The sequence below is a fragment of the Solanum verrucosum genome, unplaced genomic scaffold (assembly GCF_900185275.1).
Source record: "Solanum verrucosum unplaced genomic scaffold, falcon-dt-bn FXZP01000229.1, whole genome shotgun sequence".
NCBI classification, from domain to species: domain Eukaryota; kingdom Viridiplantae; phylum Streptophyta; class Magnoliopsida; order Solanales; family Solanaceae; genus Solanum; species Solanum verrucosum.
The window spans coordinates 4,122,867-4,145,558 of NW_026020011.1; the positions used below are offsets into that span (position 1 = coordinate 4,122,867).

General features: G+C 36.5%; 1 protein-coding gene across 2 annotated transcripts in view; it reads right to left on the reverse strand.

Moving 5' to 3' along the window:
• LOC125819887 (probable rhamnogalacturonate lyase B) overlaps positions 1 to 22,692 on the reverse strand; it is a 425,441-nt gene that overhangs the window by 216,239 nt on the left and 186,510 nt on the right. The window contains exon 1 of one of the 2 annotated variants that reach the window (XM_049499291.1): positions 17,423 to 17,430. The exons of the other annotated variant lie outside the window; for it this stretch is intronic. The gene's annotated coding sequence lies outside the window, so the exon portion shown is untranslated. Of the gene's footprint in view, positions 1 to 17,422; positions 17,431 to 22,692 lie in introns of those variants that run through there. 2 annotated transcript variants of the gene reach the window in all.

Sequence of the window (22,692 nt, forward strand, 5' to 3'; positions counted from 1 at the left end):
CACTTTTACCATTAGGAATAAAACTTGTTTTTCTTCTATGCGTCCAACATTTTTTATTTTCTTGGTTCACTTAAAAGGTTAAAAGATTGGAATTAAAAGGATTCAAGTTATAATTCAGTCATTCAGAAGCAACATGGAAAAATAAACTTTATGATGGGTTATAACAACTACTTGTTAGTTAAAGAAGCAATTCGTTATTAAAGATTAAAGATGGGTGTTGTATGAATACTCAGTCAGCTCTATTTATAGAGTAGGATGATCAAAAAAATAATTAAACTATTCCATCAATTATAACTACATTTATTGTTTTCTTCATTGATGGTCTAATCTTGCATTTGTTCCCACAACACAGAGCAACAAAGAAAGAAACAGGGAGAACACTTGGGAATGTAATTTAGAAATTCTTGTTTTGTGTTAAATTTTTTTATATTCAATGATTAAAACTGAATCAAGTATACTTTGTGCAAATGCTTCTTTAAAATGAACTTCTACTAATTAAAGTATATTTTCAGCAAATGATAAATTATAATATGCGTTACGGCACACACCTGTGAGCTCTTAGTGCGAATCACCTACTTACAATTCTTAGATTTTTCTTACCTTGAATTACTTCATATATTCTTTGTATTTAAGGAGGCAAACAGAATACAACAACATGAATTCATGAATAATGAAAAATGGTAAAAGTCACAATGGGTGACCGAATGCAAGAGTTTTCTACCCTAATAGGAAGACTAATTTGCACCTTTTTACTTTTGAAGTTCAATAACTTGCAAATGCACAAACTTTAGCCCTTAAATCACTTAATAGAAAAACAGAGACATAGTTTAAGTTACTCTGATTGAAAAGGGGCATCTAATTTGTTGATCCAAGTATCTGATCAGCGCTAAATTATTAAAATCAATCAAACAATGAACTATGCTCTAATTATCAACTAATTAAGATAAGCTATATGAGTCCTCTATATCTATTCTACTCTATTCGAGCCCAAATCATTCCAATATGCAAATAGAGAACTACAATTATCATCTTAAAGAAATTTACATCATGAAAACATGAATTAAAAACCAATCCAATGAATAGAGTTAAAAAAGATAATGTACCTCCCAGAATGCGCCTTCACCAATGAATGTCAACAATTCAAAGTCATCCATTCCAATTTTATGCCTCTGCAATTCATAAGCTTAGTCTCCCTCTTCTCCAAATTCCTCAACATCTTCTCTCTTGATCATCATCCGATAACTATGCTTTTTGCGACTTCCTCCGCAACGCTCTTCGCCTGAAACACACAAACATAACATAAAACAATTTAAAAATCAAAATACAAATTATACATATTGCATAAATAGAATAACTACATCTTAGTTTCAAACAAGTTAAGATAGGCTATATGAATCTTCACTGACCAAGTCAAGAATTACAAAATAAAAATAAAAATAAAATAATAAAAATGAGAAGTACTACAACAACAACAACAGCATACCCAATGTATCCAATAAGTTGGGTCTCGGGAGGGTCGAGTCTATGCAAACCTTACTTTTGCCTCATAGAGACAAAGGTTGTTTCTGATAGACCCTTGACTTAAAACACATTTTCAAACAGTTTGAAAAAGGGGAATACCAATATGAGAGCAGTCATTACAAAAATCAAATAATGCGAAATAGAGAACATTACACAGCAGACAGAAGAAAGAACAGTAATGACAATGAAAAAGGAATTCCAAGTTCTCTATATTTCCTACCCGTGAGTCTTTGATAAGGCCAAAAGTGTAACATCTGGCAATTTGAAATAACTATGAAAAATGAAATTGGAAATAGTCATTTTTGGAAAAATTCAAAATCTGGAAATTTGGTTAAGTGTGGGAAATCAATGAGTTTTGGCCAACTTTGAGCAGTCACAACTCCTAGATCAGGATTATTTAGGAGTAGTTCCAGTTATGTTTGCGAAGCTTGTTGAATGGTCTTTCCAACGCCACCGAGTTTTCTCGATTCCGAGTTCGTATGAGCGAGTTATGCCCTTTGAAAGTTGGGCAGTTGGCAGGGAATCCGTCCGGAATTTTAAGGGCATTTTGGTCTTTTCCCTAGCTATTTCTTTTGGGGTTATATTGTGGTGTTAGGCTGATTTTTGGATCATTTTGTCCCATTTTAAAAGAGTGAGAGCTAGGGCTTGAGAGTGAAGAGGAGAAGAAGAGAAGAAAGAGAAGATCAAGCAAGGAGTTTCCGTCAAGGATCGTCGTGGATATCGTCGGGGGTGATCCCTACTAGGTATGTGAGTTCATAGTGTTGGGTTGATCCTTTCCCCCACACACCAAACTCATTTTTATTATTGAGAAAAGATTGGATATGTTGTTGAAGTTGTTTGGTTGTGTTGTTGATGTTGTTGATTGTGTTGTTGAAGTTCCTTGTTGATTTGGGCATGTTTCCGGTTGTGTTTTGGGTTGAAATCTATTGTATGTTGTGGTATTTATGATTCTAAATGTTTGGGGTTGGAAACCTTGAAGTTAAGGAGGTTTAGAGTTGAAAAATGAAGGAGAAGAGTCGAATTTTTTGGGGGAAAAGGTTGGGGCGTCGCGCCAGCCAGCGCGCCCCAACAGGGGTTCTGATGTTTTACCCTTGGCGTGGCACGTCTCTCAGAGCGCCAGCAGGCCCCTTCTGAGCTTCAAGGGCTGGCGCTCCGCGCCTCTCAGAGCGCCAAGAGCGCCAAGTCTTCCCATTCATTCCCCACTTTTTCATACATGTTCCTAGGTATTGTACCTATGTTTTCTAGTTGTTTTCAACACTCCAAGGTACGTTTAAACGTCAAGAACTCGTCCATAACATGTGATCAAACACCTTGAATTCATAATTCCAATTCAAGGAAAGTTAGTTTCCAAGTCAAGTGAAATTAAGAGTTAAGTCAAGCAAGTTAAGAAGTAAGTCCAAGCAAGTCTTCTAAGTTGTTCAAGAGTCTTTATTGAACGTTTTAACTTCATTCTAAGGCTCAAGTTTCAAGTCAATTAAGCAAAGAGTCTAGAGTTTCAAGTTAAGTCAAGAACATAGAGTTGAGTTCATTTCTCAAAGTTATTAGGGAACTATGTATTCCCAAAAGAAGTTTTAAAGAAATGTTTTTACATTTAAACAAGGTTGGAAACTGAGATTTCCAAAGAGCCTTCAGGCTAGTTTTTGAGTAATTATCTCATAACAGCAGGAAGAAATATGTTTTAAAAACATAAGAGCCAGTACATTTTTGGGAGTAATATCGAGCACCGAGTTGGGGGAGCGTTCAAGGAACCCACAACCCCTATAGAACCATGGGTAGAAAAGGATCATACTTTTTAGATGAATCCTTTTCAGATTAGACTAGTGGATCCATTAGGCAGTTCAGATCTTATACCTTTGGTCGAGTATAAGATACTCTGGCAGCGTGAGGTCGATCGCTGTATCATCACTATAGCTCTTATGTGATGGTTGTCAGTTAGAGAAACTCCCACAACAGTTATTGTATTTTCATACTCAAAAATTATTGTATTTTTATATACATCAGTTCATTGTATTTCTATATACATCTTAGGCTTATTGTATCTTTGTATACACACAAAGTTTATAGCATGTTTTAAACAGTCTTTCTTTATATCGCACTTGTTTTAAATTGCCTTATATTGAAATAAGTCAGTCAGGTTGAGTTGAGTTGAGCCAGGTAAGCTATTCAGTTTCTTCCAGATTTCCTTCTAGCCTTTGTTGCTTAGTTTTCCAACTCACATACTCGTACATTCCATGTACTGATGCCAGTTGGCCTGCATCTTATGACGATGCAGATACAGGTACCCAGGATCAGCATCCAGCACGCCGTTGATCCAGTTGAGCATTCCAGAGTCAGTGGTGAGCCTCCTTGCTTTCAGAAGGACTCAGTTATTTGTGTTCTTAAGTTTTGTTTTATTAGGATGTTGCGGGGTCTGTCCCAACATCCATCTCAGTATTTTAAAGGCTTCATAGACATTCAGTCAGTTAGTTTTGAGTCTCTCTTCTATGTATATATGTAAATATCTATTTTGAGTTTCGAGTTGCCTTTGTGGCCAGATTTAATAAGTTAAGTTGTTTTGTAACCTTGCATTTGCATTGAGTTATTCTGTTGAGGTTTCCGCTGAGTTAAGAAAGTTAGGCCAAGGGTTCGCTTGGGGCCAGAAATGCTCTCCGGGTGCCGGTCCCGCCCAGGGTGTAGGCTCGGGGCGTGACAAAAAGACTCCTAGAAAGTAAATGATATAAACATGACTACAAAAAAATGCTCAATTTATGGGGGTCATTTTGTCAATTTGTGGCAATTTTGGGACCCCACAAATTAAATTGTGGCGGTTTTTTAAAACGCTACAATTACCCTTGCCACGAGCATATTTGTAGCGGTTTTAGTAAACCTCCACGACACCCCCCCACAAAATGCCTAATAAATTTGTGGAGGTTTTATAGTATCAATTTGTGACGATTTAGAACCTTCACAATATCATCTCAATATTTTAAATTTTTTTATTTTTGTAGATTTAAAGTTTTTGTTATATAAGATCAATATTTACATAATTTGATTTGTGGAGTTTTATAAAATTATTATTATCATAATAATAAAAATGAAATTCGATTTACATTAAGCCTTAAAATAATGTAAATAAATAATCTTATTGAATAACACACTTAATGCAAATAAAATTTCACTAAACAAATTTATATTTATAAGCTTCACAAGTTCAAACTCATGTCAAATAAAAGTAATACAAACTTGTGTATAATAACTTCAACATTACATTTTAAATGATAAAACATTCACAACAACTAAATATAAAAAATTCTATAGCATTTGTTTGATGATTTAGGTTGTTGCTAGTCAATCTCTTATCCAAGGTGAAGTAAGCTCTATCCCCGGATCAATCTGAAACAAAAAAATATATACATAATTAGATAAACATATACTGATACATACATACATATATATATATATATATATATATATATTTGTATGTCTTGAAAAAATTAATGAAAGTTCATTTCATCCCCAAAGCAAATTCATATAAAGCTTTGGTTTGAAAAAAAAGTATAAAATTATGGATGAGAGAAATTTATTTTGATGTTCTCTCATACACACTTATGTGAATAATAATGATTTCATGATTATTTCTACGGAAACAAAAGCTAGGTGTACGGAATAGGAAAATACATATTTTTAAGTTATACTTATATTGATCACAATCTCATGTGAAAATTATCCTTTAATTTGCACTAGTCAAATACAATCAAGAATAAAACTATTACATAATATTTAAATAAACAAAAATAAAATTGAGGCTTACCGGAAATCAATTGAAGGTCCCCTATAAATAACTTTACAATGTGATGAAAGTTTTAACAAAACCTGAAATATGTAAAGGCATTAATGTGTTAGGTTTAACAACTTGTAAAATACAAAATGTCTACAAATTAAATAATACTAAGATCAATATTTATATTCAAAAAATTATTTACCATCTATTCCATTGTGCATAACCTACAGGAGAACAAATTATTTAGCAAAATTAAAATTTATACTCACCCAAAAGATTACCAGAAAATGAAGTAAGAAAAAAAATTAGAGGTAAAGGGAAAGAGGAGAGGGTGAAGGAAAAGTAATAAGTTTAGAGGGAAAATGATATGGGATTTGTGTGTGGGAGTTTTACGTGGGAAGTGGGGTAGTTATTTGGTTGTTTTGAAAATTTTAAGGGAATTAGTGGGAAATTTTGGTTTAAGGCTATTTTTAATATTTTGGAGGGAAAAATATTACTATGTATTTTTTTGCACATAACAAGTTTTTTCTTTTTAATGATTATTAATAAGTAACTAATTAATTAATTTGACTTTGGTATTACAAAAGATTAAATAAAATAAAAATTTAAGAAAAAATAAATATTAATGAATATGACTTTATAAGATATCTTAATACAAATTGTAGTACTAGTATATATAAGATAAAACATTGAAGTGAAATTGGATATAAAAAGAATAGAAAATATTTAAGTTTATCTTAATAGATTAAAAAAAATAAAGAATCAAAGATTACAATCCAATTGAAATAAAGAAGGAGAATGTGTGTATATATAATGAAATTAACTTTCAACATTAATTCTTTTATATATATATAGTAACAAAATAAATTTTGGGGGGTCGATAATCGACACAAACTATTTTAACTTATGAAAATTCTCTAACCCCCTTAATAAAACTACCACAAAATGATTTATATTGTGGGAGTTAGAAAAAACGCTACAAAATGTATTAATAATGGAGTTTTTAAGAACTCCCTCAAGTTAACCGCCATAAATTGAGCATTTTTTTGTAGTTCCTACATAAATCTAGTCATTTCATAATGAATTTACACAATATTACATAGGAAAAAACCTTTCTTTGCAAGCCTTGAAGATAGTGTTGGTAATGATTCTCAATGATCTGCTTAGCTGCAGCTGCTTCTTGACGGGTGACTGGTGAGGAAACATAGAATTTTGGCTCCAATACTTGATTGGCTTCTTCCGTTTAATCCAAACTAAAATTTTCCACATCCCAAATTTGAAATACAGAAAACATAGATGATTTCAGTCGCATGAGTTGGATGTATTTCCTACAATACAAATCAGAAGCTTTTGAGAATTTTAGAAAATACAAGGCACTAGTGGAGAATCAGAGTAGGTTGTGCATAAAAACTGTAACATCCGACAATTTGAAATAACTATGAAGAAGCTTGAAATTGGCAATAGTCGTCATTTTTGAAATAAATTCAGAATCTGGAAATTTGGCAAAGTATGGAAAAAAAGATGAGTTTTGGCCAACTTTGAACAGTTATAACTCCTAGCTCAGGATGAGTTAGGAGTAGTTCCAGTTATTTTTGCGAAGTTCGTGGAGCGATATTTCCGATGCCGCTTATTTTGCTTGATTCTGAGTTCGTATGGGTGAGTTATGCCCTTTAGAAGTTGGGCAGTTGGCAAGGGAATCCGTCCGGAAATTTTAAGGGCATTTTGGTCTTTTCACTAACCAATTCTTTTGGTTATATTTAAGTGTTGGACTGATTTTTTAGATCAGTTTGTCCCATTTTAAAAGAGTGAGAGTGAGGGTTTTGAGTGAAGAGGAGAAGAAGAGGAGAAGAAGAGAAAAAAGAGGAGATCAAGCAAGTTTCTGTCAAAGATCGTCGTGGATATCGTCGGGGGTGATCCCTACTAGGTATGTGAGTTCATAGTGTTGGGTTTATCCTTTCCCCCACACACCAAACTCGTTTTATTTTCGAGAAAAGATTGGTTATGTTGTTAAAGTTGTTGGTTGTGTTGTTGATGTTGTTGATTTTGTTGTTGAAGTTCTTGTTGATTCGGGACATGGTTTGGTTGTGTTTTTGAGTTGAATCTCTTGTATGTTGAGGGATTTTATGATTCTTAGTGTTTGGAGTTGAAACCCTTGAAGTTAGGGTGGTTTAGAGTTGGTCAAAGGAGGAAGAAAAGTCGAGTTTTCTGGGGAAAGGGGTGGCGCGTCGCGCCTGCCAGCGCGCCCTAAAAGAGCTTCTGAATTTTCTCCCTTGGGGCACCGCGCCTAGCAAAGCGCCAGCAGGTCCCTTCTGAGCTTCAAGGGCTGGCGCTTCGCGCCTTGCAGAGCGCCAAGGACACCAAGTTCCTCCATTTCTTTCACACTTTCTCATGCATGTTCCTTGGTATTGTACCTATGTATCCTAGTTGTTTCCAACACTCCAAGGTACTTCTAAACGTCAAGAACTCATCCAAAAACGTGTGATCATACACCTTGAATCCATAATCCAATTCAAGGCGAGTTAGTATCAAGTTAAAGTGAAGTTAGAGCCAAGTCAACCAAAGTTAAGAAGTAAGTTCAAGCAAGTCTCTAAAGCTTTTCAAAAGTCGTTATCAAACGTTTTACCTTCGTTTTAAGGTTCAAGTTTCAAGTCGAGTAAAGAGTATAGAGTTCAAGCCAAGTGAAGAGTCTCAAGTTTCAAGTTAAGTCAAGAGCATAAAGTCGAGTCCATTTCTCAAAAGTTATTAGGGAACTACGTATTTCCCAAAGGAGTTTATAAATGTTTTTACATTTGAGTAAGAAAGGAACATCGATTCCAAGAGAGCCTTTGGGCTAGATTTTGAGCAATTATCTCAAACTAAAGAAAGGTGTGTTTAAAACACTTATGAGCTAAAGTATATTTTTAGGAGTAGTCTTGAGCACCGAGTTGGGGACACGAGTTCATATTAACTCAACTCTCCATAAGAACCATGCGGCCAACATGGGATTTTCTCGGGTCATACTTTTTAGATGATCACGAAAGTTAAGCTAGTGGATCCACTTAGTAAAGATAGCTTCCTATATCACGGCTAGGTATAGGATGGTCCTTGGGAAACGTGAGATAAAACGTTGTATCACCACTAGGGCTCATAGTGGTGATTGTCGGTTAAAGAATCTCCCACAAAAGTTATATTACTTTTATATAAGTAAAGTTGAGTTTGTTATTGTTTTATCATTAACGAGCTAAGTTGTTATACTGTTTTACAGGCTTTATATATTGCATGTGTCTTATTGCTTTATACATATTGAGTTCAGTTATTCATGAGTCGTACAGAGCCACAGTAAGTGTTCGCTTGTACTCTTTTCAAGCTTAAGTTGTGGTTTAGATTTCCAGCTCGCATACTCGTACATTCCATGTACTGATGCCAGTTGGCTTGCATCTTATAATGATGCAGACACAGGTACCCAGGATCAGCATCCAGCACATCGTTGATCCAGCTGAGCACTCCAGAGTCAGTGGTGAGCCTCCTTGCATTTCGGAGGACTCAATTATTTTGTGTTCTTAGTTTTGTTTTATTAGGGTGTTGCGGGGTCTGTCCCAACATCCATCTCAGTATTTTAGAGGCTTCATAGACATTCAGTCAGTTAGTTTTGAGTCTCTCATCTATGTATATATGTAAATATTCTATTTTGAGATTCGAGTTGCCTTTGTGGCCAAATTTTATAAGTTAAGTTGTTTTGTAACCTTGCATTTGCATTGAGTTATTCTATTGAGTTAGGTTTCCGCTGAGTTAAGAAAGCCAGGCCAAGGGTTCGCTTGGGGCCAGAAATGGTCTCCGGGTGCCGGTCCCACCCAGGGTGTAGGCTCGGGGCGTGACAAAAACTCTTCGAACGGACAGAGGTGGTGAGTTCTTATCTAATTGTAACATCCGACAATTTGAAATAGCTTTGAAGAGGCTTAGGATTGGAATTTTTCTTTTTTTGGAAAGAATTTTAAAGTTTTGGAAATTTGGCCAAGTATGGAAAAGGTGAGTTTTTGGCCAACTTTGATCAGTCGTAACTTCTAGCTCATGATGAGTTAGAAGTATTTCCAGTTATGGTTGCATAGCCCTCGGAACGATCTTTCCAACGCCACCGAGTTTGCTCAATTCCGAGTCCGTATGAGCGAGTTATGACCTTTGAAAGTTGGGCAGTTGACAAGGAAATCCGTCCGGGAATCATTAAGGGCATTTTGGTCTTTTCCCTAGCCTTTTATTTTGGTTTTATAAATGTGTTAGGCTGATCATTTTGATCAGTTTTTACCATTTTAAAAGAAGTGAGAGTGAGGGTTTTGAGAGAAGAAGAAGAGAAGAAGAGAAGAAGAGGAGATCAAGCAAGGAGATCATCGTGGATTTTCGTCGGGGGTGATCCCTACCAAGGTATGTGAGCTTTTAGTGGTGGGTGATCCTTTCCCCCACACACCTAACCCCTTTTATTCATTAAGAAAGGATTGGCTTTGTTGTTAAAGTTGTGAGTTGTTGTGGTTGAAGTTGTTAAAGTTGTTAGTTGTTGTTGTTGAAATTATAGTTGGTATTGTTGTTGATTGAAATGTTGAGATTCTTGATGATTTGGGACTTGTTTCCGGTTGGGGTTTTGAGTTGTATTCTATTGAATGTTGAGGGATATTATGCTTCTAAGTGATTGGGGCTGGAACCCTGGAGGTTAGAGGATTTAGAGTTGGAGACGTGAAGGAGAAAGTCGGGCAGCTTGCGAGGAGCATGTCCGCGTCGCGGACTTGTTCCCTCTGTGAACAAAATCTTCTCCGCGTCGCGGACAGGACGCGGACTCCACTGTTTTCAGAATTTATGATCAATTATTTTCTTAAGGTTGGCTGTCCCAAATCATTCTTAAATCATTCCTTAACATCATGAGGTCCTTCCAGGTACCAAATCAAGTCCTTGAATCCATAATTCAATTCAAGAAAGTTAGGATCAAGTCAAGTGAAGTTAGAATGTCAAGTGGAGTTAGAGCCAAGCTTAGAAGTTAAGCAAGTCAAAGCAAGTCCTTAAAGCTTTTCAAGAGTCGTTATTGAACGTCTTAACGTCGTTTCAAGTCTCAAGTTGAGTTAAGAGTATCAAGTCTCAAGTTGAGTTAAGAGTATCAAGTCTCAAGTTGAGTTAAGAGTTTCAAGTCAAGTCAAAATTAAAGAGTTTAAGTAAAGTAAGGAGTAAAGAGTCGAGTCCATTTCTCCAAAGTTATTAGGGAACTATGTACTTCCCAAAGAAGTTCTAAATGTTTTTACATTTAAGTAAGAAAGGAGCCATGTTTTCCAAAAGAGCCTTTGGGCTAAGTTTTGAGTAATCGTCTCAATCAAAGAAAGAAGTTATTTTAAAAGCATGAGCCAAAGTATTTTTGGGAGTAGTATTGAGCACCGAATTGGGGACACGAGTTCATATTAACTCGACTCTCCATAAGAACCATGCGCCCACATGGGACTTGACGTATCATTCTTTTTAGATGATCACGTAAGATTAAGCTAGTGGATCCACTAAGCAAAAGTAAGGTCCTATATCGATGGCAAGGTATAGGATGGTCCTTTGGCAACGTGAGGTAAAACGTTGTATCATCACTAAGGCTCGTAGTGGTGGTTGTCGGTTAAAGAACCTCCCACAAAAGCTGTATTATGTTTATAAAAGAAAAGTTTAGTTTGTTATCATTTTATCCTTAACGATCTAAGTTGTTTACATTCTTTTACAAGCTTTATATGTATGGCTCGTGTCTTATTGCTTTATATTAAGTTCAGTTATTCTTGAGTTGTACAGAGCCAAGGTAAGTTCTCTTTTGTATCCCTTTTTCAAGCTTAAGTTGTTTTTAGCGGTCCAGCTCGCATACTCGTACATTCCATGTACTGATGTCAGTTGGCCTGCATCGTTTTATGATGCAGACGCAGGTACCCAGGATCAGCACTCTGCACGCCGTTGATCCAGTTGGGCACTCTAGAGTCAGTGGTGAGCCTCCTTGCTTCCAGAGGGCTCAGTTATTTTGTTCTCTTAGTTTTGTTTATTAGGGTGTTGCGGGGTCTGTCCCAACATCCATCTAAGTATTTTAGAGGCTTCATAGACAGTCAGTCAGTTAGTTTTGAGTCTCTTATGTAAGTATTCTATTTTGAGACTCGAGTAGCCTTTTTGGCTAGATATGTATCATTTAAGTCGTATATGTCTCTGCATAGCATTGAGTTATTCTGTTGAGTAGGTTTCCGCTGAGTTAAGAAAGCCAGGCCAAGGGTTCGCTTGGGGCCAGCAATGGTCTCCGAGTGCCGGTCCCGCCCAGGGTGTAGGCTCGGGGCGTGACACTAATGAATTTGTCCATTTTTGTGAAGAATCTAGAATTCACAGGGAATTTACTGCACCACCCTACACACCGGTGCAAAATTGTGTAGCTGAACGTAAGAATCGTACCGTTGTAAAGATGGCAAGAATTTTGTTTAAAGGTAAAGGACTTCCAAATCAATACTGGGCAGAAGCAATTGCAACCTCAGTGTACCTACTGAATCTATCGCCTAGAAAGGTTGTGATGAATCAAACGTCATATGAAGCTTGGAAAGGTACAAGTCCTTCGGTAAGCCACTTAAATTTTTTTGGTTGTATTGATTATACTTTCGTAAACTCTCAAACTCGTCAAAAACTAGATGAAAAATCACAAAAATGTATTTTCATTGGTTATTGTCTTGAATCAAAAGCATACAGGTTATATAACCCTCTTAATGGCAAACTAATAATTAGCAGAAATGTTGTATTTGATGAAAAGTCAAGTTGCAATTGGAGTGAAAAACAAACACAACAAGAGATTTCAATACCCATTGAAGACCCTCCACATGAAGGACAAGGGTCTTATCCAAATTCACTTGAAATCGAACAAGAGACATTTGCAACACTTGGAGAACCTTCATTTGAGCCAATTCCACTGAGAAGATCAACAAGATCCAGAAAAGAGAATCTTAGATATTCTAATCAATCTTGTCAATTTGCTTTTATTGTTTCAGATCCTATATTTTATGAAGAAGGAATTGAAACGGGAGAGTGGAAGAATGTGATAAAGGAAGAATTGATGGCAATACAAAAAATGAAACCTGGCAGCTTACTGACTTGCCAAATGGAAAGAATATAGTTGGGTTAAAGTGGCTATTAAAAACAATTTTAGCCTTAGTTGCTCAACTGAAATGGTCACTTTATCAACCTGATGTTAAGTCAGTGTTCTTGATTGGTGAACTGGAAGATGAGGTTTATGTTGCTCAACCTCAAGGTTTCGAAATCAGTGGCCAAGAGGAAAAGATGTACCATCTGAGGAAGACATTTTATGGCCTGGAACAAGCGCCACGAGCTTGGTATAGCAAAATCAATTCCTATTTTGTTCAAAATGGGTTTGAAAGGAGTGAAAGTGAGCCTACTTTTTACTTAAGGAAGCGAGGTAACAATGATCTTCTTGGTGTATGCCTCTATGTTAATGATATAATTTATATGGGTTCATCTCACTCTATTGTAGTTTAATTTAAATCTAGTATGATGAGTAAATTTGAGATGACTGATTTGGGTTTGTTGCTTTACTTCCTTGGGCTTGAGGTGAAACAAGGAGAAGGTGAAGTATTTGTTTCTCAAAATAAATATCCATTAGACTTTCTTAAAAGATTTGGCCTTGTCAATTGTAAATATGCCGCAACACCCATGAATGTGAATGAAAAATTGCAGCGGGAAAATGGTACTAAGCAAGCCAATGCAAGAAGCTTTAGAAGTCTAGTTGGAGGTTTGATTTATTTGGCTCATACTCATCCAAATATCTCATATTTTGTTGGTGTTGTTTCAAGGTTTATGAGCAATCCATCAAATCATCATTTAGGAGCTGCAAAAAGAATTTTACACTATGTTGCTGGAACGTTAGAATATGGTATTTCGTATTCTCATATTTCGAATTTCAGATTGTTAGGCTTTACTGACAGTGATTGGGGAGGCTCGGTGGATGATAGGAAAAGTACATCAGGCAATGTGGTCAGCCTTGGATCAGGCGCAATAACATGGAGTTCGAAGTAACAAGTAACGACAACATTGTCGTCTTCAAAGGCAGAGTACATCGCAGCAACTGCTTCAGCTTGTCAATGCATTTGGCTTAGGAGAATTTTGGTTGATTTGAACCAGAAGCAAGAGAAAGCAATGGAAATTTATTGTGACAACAAATCCACAATTTGAATGGCTAAGAATCTTGCACTTCATGAAGAACAAAACACATTGACATTCGCTTCCATTTTATTCGTAAGCTGGTGGAAAAAGAAGAGAGCATATTGAGTTTTGCAACACTAATGAACAAGTAGCAGATATATTCACAAAGGCACTGCCATATAATAGGGGTGTACATGACCGGGTTGGTTCGGATTTTTCAAACATCAAACCAAACCATTTGTGTAAAATTTTTAAATTTATAAACCAAATCAAACTAATAAAATTTGGATTTTTTGGGTTTTTCAACCTCGGGTTGGTTCGAGTTTTTCAAATACCAAACCAAACCATTCGAATTTTTAAATTTATAAATCAAACCAAACTAATAAACCTCGGATTTTTTCAGATTTTTGGATTTTTTCGATAAAGTTTGCATACAAACATATAATTAACTTGTGCTCCAAATATTTCTTTAGTCCAACCAAAATACAATTATCTATGTTGTTTCTTTAAAAAATAACACAAAATATGATATTAGTACTGATGACACAAAAATATTCAATAAAAAATAATAATGAAATCATCATATAAAATAAATATTGCAAAGTCATAATGAAAATGATCATAATTTAAAAGTACTAAATCATGCTAAAATAAGTTTAATAAGTATTAGTTACATTACTAAATATTTAAGGAAAATTAAAATTAGATTATGTATTTTAATTGTCTAAACCAATGTAAAACTAAAGAACAAATATTCAATATTATTGTCATTCTTAGTGTTGAATTGATTTTCTTTTTGCATTAGTATTAATTTGATTTTGATTTAAATTTTATTATAATTATCAACATCTATGAACTATAATCTTTATTGGACCATTCCGAATTCTAAGTTTTAAACTTGAAATAATATATTAAAAGATAAAAACTATGAAATAGTATAAGAAATATTTTAAAATTATATCAAAGTAAATATTTTTATGTATAAAATAAAATTTTAAAATTACATATATAATGTCGGGTTGGTTTGGTCTCGGGTTGATTTTTTTAGTTAAAACCAAAACAACCCAAATATAGTCGGATTTTTTTTTTCCAATACCAAACCACTAGTCGGGTTTTTTTTCGGGTTGACTCGATTTGCGGTTTGGTTGGGTTTTCGGTTCGGTTTTGTACACCCCTACCATATAAGAAGCTATCTACTTTAGATCATTGCTTGGTGTTAGCGATTTTGAATCAAGGGGGGATGTTGAATAAATGATTCAACCCTTTTAATTCTGCACTTTTGTTGAATTGTAAGCCTATTTAAAAGGCATCATTGATGATGAAGATAACAAGAAACATAAGCTTACATTTCAAGAACACTTTCTGCCTGCTAGTTATTTTTTTTTCTTTTCCAATATTTTTGTTCTTGAGTGAGCTTGAGATATGTGTTCTCCAACACCCCCTCCCCCCAACTCATATTTTTATATAATTTTGTACACTTTTTGGCTTATGTAGCATCCAAGTTTGTCACGCCCCGAGCCTACACCTTGGACGTGGCCGGCACTCGAAGACCATTGTTGGCCCCAAGCGAACCCTTGGCCTGGCTTTCTTAACTCAGTGGAAACTTAACTCAACAACATAACTCAAAGCAATGAAAGGTTATAAAACAACCAACTGATAAAATCTGGCCAAAAAGGCAACTCGAGCCTCAAAATAGAATATTTACATATATACTTAGATGAGAGACTCAATACTAACTAACTGACTGTTTATGAAGCCTCTAAAATACTGAGATGGATGTTGGGACAGACTCCGCAACATCCTAACAAAACAACACTAAGAACACAAAATAACAGAGTCCTCCGGAAACAAGGAGGCTCACCACTGACTCTGGAGTGCTCAGCTGGATCAACGGCGTGCTGGATGCTGATCCTGGGAACCTGCGTCTGCATCATAATAAGATGCAGACCAACTGGCATCAGTACATGGAATGTACGAGTATGCGAGCTGAAAAACTAAACCACAACTCAAGCTTGAAAGGAGTACAGGAGAACACTTACCTTGGCTCTGATCGACTCATGAATAATTGAACTCAATATATAAAACAATAAGACACATGCAATATATATAAAGCTTGTAAAACAGTATAAACAACTTAGCTCGTTAATGATAAAACAATAACAAACTCAACTTTACTTATATAAAAGTAATATAAATTTAGTGGGAGATTCTTTAATCGACAACCACCACTATGAGCCTTAGTGGTGATACAAAATTTTACCTCACGTTGCCCAAGGACCATCCTATACCTTGCCGTGATATAGGACCTTACTTTAACTTAGTGGATCCACTAGCTTAATCTTACGTGATCATCTAAAAAGAATGACCCATCAAGTCCCATGTTGGCGCATGGTTCTTATGGAGAGTTGAGTTAATATGAACTCGTGTCCCCAATTCGGTGCTCAATACTACTCCCAAAAATACTTTGGCTCATAAGTGCTTTAAACACATCTTTCTTTAGTTGAGATAATTACTCAAAACTTAGCCCAAAGGCTCTTTTGGAAAACATGGTTCCCCTCTTACTCAAATGTAAAAACATTTATAAACTTCTTTGGGAATACTTAGTTCCCTAATAGCTTTTGAGAAATATACTCAACTTTAAACTCTTGACTTAACTTAAAACTCGATACTCTTTACTTGACTTGAAACTTGAGCCTTAAAATGAAGTTAAAACATTCAATGAAGACTCTTGGAAAAACCTTGAAGACTTGCTTGGACTTACTTCTTAACTTTGCTTGACTTGACTCTAACTTCACTTTGACTTGATACTAACTTGCCTTGAATTGGATTATGGATTCAAGGTATATGATCACACGTTTATGGATGAGTTCTTGACGTTTAAACGTACCTCGGAGTGTTGGAAACAACTAGGAAATGTAGGTACAATACCAAGGAACATGCATGAGAAAGTATGAAAAGAATGGGGAAACTTGGCGTCCTTGGCGCTCTGCAAGGCGCGGAGCGCCAGCCCTCGAAGCTTAGAAGGGGCCTGCTGGCGCTCTGCTAGGCGCGCCACCCCAAAGGCTGGACTTCAGAGTCCCTTTTGGGGCGCGCTGGCAGGAGCGACGCGCCAACCCCTTCCCCAGAAAATTTGACTTTTCTCCCTCTTTTTCCCAACTCTAAACCACCCTAACTTCAAAAGTTTCAACCCCAAACACTAAGGATCATAAAATCCCTTAACATACAAGAGATTCAACTCAAACGCACAACCAAATCATGTCCCACAACCAACAAGAACTTCAACAACACAATCAACAACATCTACAACACAACCAACAACTTCAACAACACAACCAATCTTTTCTTGAAAATAAAGCGAGTTTGGCGTGTGGGGGGGAAGGACCAACCCAACACTATGAGCTCACATACCTAATAGGGATCACCCCCGACAATATCCACGACGATCCTTGACGAAACCTTGCTTGATCTTCTCTTTCTCCTCTTCTTTCTCTCTTCTCTTAAAAGCCCTAACTCTCACTCTTAAAAAGAAAAACTGATACAAAATCAGTCTAACACCTCAATATAACCCCAAAAGAAATGGCTAGGGAAAAGACCAAAATACCCTTAAAATTTTCGGGCTAATTTCCCTGCCAACTGCCCAACTTCCAAAGGGCATAACTCACTCATACAAACTTAGAATCGAGCAAACTCGGCGGCGTTGGAAAGACCATTCCACGAGCTTCGCAACCATAACTGTAACTATACCTAAATAATCCTGAGCTAGGAGTTATGACTGCTCAAAGTTGGCCAAAAACTCATTTTTTTCCCATACTTAACCAAATTTTCCAGATTTTGAATTCCTTCCAAAAATGACTATTTCCAATTCTAAGCCCCTTCATAGTTATTTCAAATTGTCGGATGTTACAAAATGTCTCTCACGCGCGTCAACCGTGTAGAGTCACGGAGTGTGTCACGTAAGTCAAAAATTGATAAAAATAACCAAAAAAAAATGAGTTTAAGGGTCATAGACCTTAGTTTAGTTAACATGTGTCTCTAAGATTTAGATCATAGTCTAGGGCATACTTATGCCTTTTATCTCTATCTATAACTTAATTAAACTCACCACAACAGGCCCTCACATCACAACAAACAAATTTAAACAATCTTATGACTCATCCTCCTCTATACCTTTTCCACATATAGTCTTCTAACTTTGTTCTTCATAACCATCTATTCCAAATAATTGAATTTTCCACAAATTCCCCTTTTTCATACATATATAATATCTAAGTTGAATTCGAATTTCCAAACACACATACAAAATGTGAAAAATGAAGAGCAAAGTGAGTAACAAGAACAAATTCCTTTGAATTCTTGCATTACCATGGAAGGTTTTAATAAAAGCAAGAGATTGTTACAGGAACAACATGATAAATTTCGCGGTAGTGAATCCTCAAACGTTGCCAAGGAGTTATAGTACAAGTCATGTTAACAACTTGTCATTGAGATCTATTAATAATTATGAGAGTGGAGGATTATAAAGAGTTGGTTAGAGCAGCATCATGTAGAAGAATCATGAGGGATATTAATTTGGACTTGAATTTTGTGATGCAACAACAAATAAGGCAACAAATGTCATCAAGGAAATTAGTGATGAAAAGGAGTTGTAGTGTGGGAATGGCAAGAATTGATTGTTGAGGAATTGATCAAGTGCACATCAGTGCCTTAATGTTGAGGAATTGATCAAGTGCACATCAGTGCCTTAAAGACGTCTGCACACTGGATTATTAATTAAGTTTGTTACAAGTTGTTAGTTAGTTACAAGTTTGTTAGTTAGTCATCAATGTATAAAAGCATGACTCATGTACATAACTTCACAGTTTTTGAGTCTATGAAGAAAAGCTCCCACAAATGCTCTCTACGTTTTACAGTTTTCTTCTTCAATAGAGTATGTTTTGATATGGTATCAAAGCCATACAGAGCTCAATGACGAATCCTACAATGGCGGATGCAAGTAATTCATCACCTATTCCAGACACTGGTACAGGATCAGTACCTCTAATTGATTATCATCATCCTCTGCACTTGAGTGCATCTGATGGACCAGGTTCATTGCAAATTGGAATTCAGCTCGTCGGAATGGAGAATTACATGTTATGGACTCGTGCGATGAAGGTTGCACTCTTAGGAAGAAACAAGTTAGGTTTTGTAGATGGATCGATCACTAGAGAGACGTATGGATCTGCGTCAGGACATCTCTGGGATCGATGTAATGCGATTGTGGTCTCGTGGTTGACAGGCAATGTCAGTCGTGATCTATTCAGTGGAATCCTTTTTCGATCGGATGCGAATCTGATTTGGAAAGAGCTTGAAGAGAGGTTTAACAAAATCAATGGTTCCAGACTCTATGCATTACACAAGGAGATCTTCACTCTTACACAGGGGACACGTCCAGTCTCTGTATTCTATTCCAGACTCAAGGACTTATGGGATGAATATGACTCGATGATGCCTCCTCCTTCATGCAACTGTGAGAAATCAAAGGAGTATCTGGCTCAACTTCAATATCAAAGGCTACTTCAATTCATGATGGGATTGAATGATGGATACAACCAAGCTCGAAGCCAAATTCTCATGAAATCTAAGATGCTAAGTGTTAATCAGGCGTATGCTTTAATTGTGCAGGATGAAAGTCAAAAATTAGCAGCTGGAAGTAGTTCCAATTATCATGATAGAGGATCTGCTGTTTTCTTCACTTCTAAGAGCTCTGGATCTAAGAAGAAAAACTGGAATTCTGTGTGTGATTTCTGTCACATGAAGGGACATGTAAGGGAAGACTGCTTCAAGTTGATGAAATGTGATCACTGTGGAAAGACAGGGCACCTAATTGGCAAATGCTACCAGTTGATTGGTTATCTAGCTGACCACAAATTCAAAGGGAAGAATGCTCAGGCCAATCTTGTGAACTCACAGCAAGAGGGACAAATGACTGTACCAGAGGATCAGTATAATGACTATGTCATATGGAAACAAATGAGGGACAAAGCTTCAATCTCAGGAACTAGTGCAAACATGGCAGGTAAGTGTTTCACACACTCACTTACTGAATGGATAGTGGATTCTGGGGCATCTAATCATATAACTGGAAGTGAACATTTATTATTACGTGATGGAACAGTAGGTAATGCAGGAAATGTTCAGTTACCTACTGGAAATTTTGCTCAGATTAGTCACTCTGGGAATTATCCATTATCAGGAGGTGATCTCCTTAAAGATGTTCTTTGTGTGCCATCTTTTAGATTCAATCTTATGTCAGTCTCTAAGGTGACAAAAGACTTGAATTGTTCCGTTACATTCTATCCTAAACAATGTGTATTTCAAGATCTTTGCACTGGGAAAGTGAAGGTGACTGGTAGAGAACAAGATGGATTATACATACTGAATACACAAAATAATGATACATACATGACTGAAGGGAAATCTATGGCTGTATCTAAATCATCTCATCCTGATCTATGGCATAGAAGGCTAGGACATGTTCCAATGGCAGTCTTAAGAAGGATTCCTCAATTCAAAAATAATGTTTGTTTTCAATTACAACACTGTAATGTTTGTCCTCTTTCTAGACAAACTAGAATGCCGTTTCCTGTTAGTAATACTCGAACAGATGCTGCATTTCATTTGCTTCATTTAGATGTATGGGGACCTTATCATGTTGAAACTTACAATGGTATGAAGTATTTTCTCACTGTGGTTGATGACTATACCAGATGGACTTGGGTTTTCTTGCTTAGACTAAAGTCTGATGTATCTCATATTTTAAAAGATTTCATTACTATGGTGTCACATAAGTTTGGAAGGCAGATAAAATCTTTCAGATCCGATAATGGTTTGGAGTTTTTTAATCAGTCATGTTCTAGTTTGTTTCAGCAACATGGTATTATACATCAAAGTTCTTGTCCTTACACTCCTCAACAAAATGGAGTGGTAGAAAGAAAACATAAACACATTCTCGAAACAGCCAGAGCTATTAGATTTCAGTCCTCTTTCCCACTAAAATTTTGGGGTCATTGTATTGAAGCAGCAGTATATGTCATAAATAGGATCCCTTCTTCAGTTCTTCAAAACAGATCACCTTTTGAGATGTTATATGGTCATGCTCCTTCCTTAGACCATATGAAGGTGATTGGATGTCTTTGCTATGCTTCCACATTACCCAAACAAGACAAATTTGCTCCCAGGGCCATCAAATCTGTCTTATTGGGCTATGGCATTCATCAGAAAGGATATAAACTGTATAATTTGGATACTAAGTCATGTTTCATAAGTAGAGATGTTGTATTTCATGAAGATCTTTTTCCTTTCAGTCAGTCATCTCTAAGTACTGAGGATTTCCCACATTTTACTTCATCCAACATTGATTATGCTACTCCTTTCGATGTCCACACCTCACCTCTTGTAGAATCACAATTAAACAGCACTGAGGTTGTCCATACAGAGGAACTGGTTGTTGCTGACAGTAATGTGCATATTGATGTATTTCCTCCTTTAGTTGATGGGGATGGTTCCTTGGAGATTGGACATGCTGCTGAACATGATGTTTTGCTAGCTCCATCAGCCCCATCTACTGTTATACCAACTAGAAAGTCCACCAGACATGTTAAACCACCTACTTGGCTGCAAGATTATGTAAGCAAACCTCCAGGAGCACATGCTTGTGTTTATCCATTATCAGATGTGCTTGGTTATTCCAGCCTGAGTCCTAAATATCAAGCCTACATTGCTCACCTATCTACAGAATATGAGCCCAACACTTACAAGGAAGCTGTGAAAGATCCCAGATGGATAAAGGCCATGCAATCAGAGATAAAGGCATTAGAGAATAATTTTACTTGGTCTGTTGTGGACCTGCCTCCAGGCAAGAAGGCTATTGGATGCAAATGAGTTTACAAAATTAAATATAAAGCTACAGGGGAGGTGGAGAGGTTTAAAGCCAATTTGGTCGCCAAAGGATACAATTAGAAGGAGGGACTCGACTATCAAGAAACATTTTCACCAGTGGTAAAAATGGTGACTGTAAGAACAGTTATATCCATAGCGGCTGTGCAGAAGTGGGATATTCACCAAATGGATGTTTATAATGCCTTCTTGCAAGGGGATTTACATGAGGAAGTATACATGGAATTGCCATTAGGTTTTGCTGGAGATAAAGGCAATCAGGTTTGCAAGTTGTCCAAGTCTCTATATGGTCTCAAACAAGCATCTCGACAATGGAATATCAAACTAACAACTGCCTTAACCGATTCAGGATTTATTCAAAGTCATTTGGATTATTCTTTGTTCACTAAAAGGATTGATAAAGATCTTGTTGTAGTCTTGGTTTATGTTGATGATCTCTTGATCACTGGAAGCAATACAGGCCTGATTCAAGAGACAAAAGACTACTTACAACACTGTTTTAAGATCAAGGATCTCGGAGACCTAAAATACTTTCTTGGCATTGAGTTTGCTAGAAGCAAAGATGGTATTTTAATGCACCAAAGAAAGTATGCTGTGGAATTGATCAGTACTTTAGGCTTTACAGGTGCTAAGCCATTTCAAGCACCAATGGAAGTCAACAAAAAATTGACTTCACTTGAATTTGATCAGCATACACAGGATGATAGAGATCAATTATTGAGTGATCCAGGTGAATACCAACGATTGATAGGAAGGCTCCTATATTTGACCATAACTCGACCAGATATTGCATTTGTTGTTCAATGCCTCAGTCAGTATATGCATTCTCCTAAAGTGTCTCATATGGTTGCTGCAGCAAGGGTGGTCAAGTATGTGAAACAATCTCCAGGCCTTGGTGTTTTCATGTCAGCCTGTGCTGATATTAATCTCACACCATACTGTGATGCTGATTGGGCATCTTGTGTTAGTACAAGAAGGTCAGTCACTGGGTTTTTGCTTAAACTTGGAGACTCACCTATCTCCTGGAAATCCAAGAAACAGTCCACCATCTCTAGGAGCTCAGCAGAAGCTGAGTATAGGAGCTTAGCCTCCACTGTAGCTGAAATTGTTTGGTTAAGGGGGTTACTTTCAGAGCTTGGAGTTGGTCTTAATGGTCCTGTAAATGTGTTTTGTGATAGCAAGTCTGCGATCCAGATTGCCACTAATCCTGTTTTCCATGAACGTACCAAACACATTGACATTGATTGTCACTTCATCAGAGAAAAGGTGCAAATGGGCTTGGTGAAGCTGCTGCATATTCCCACTAT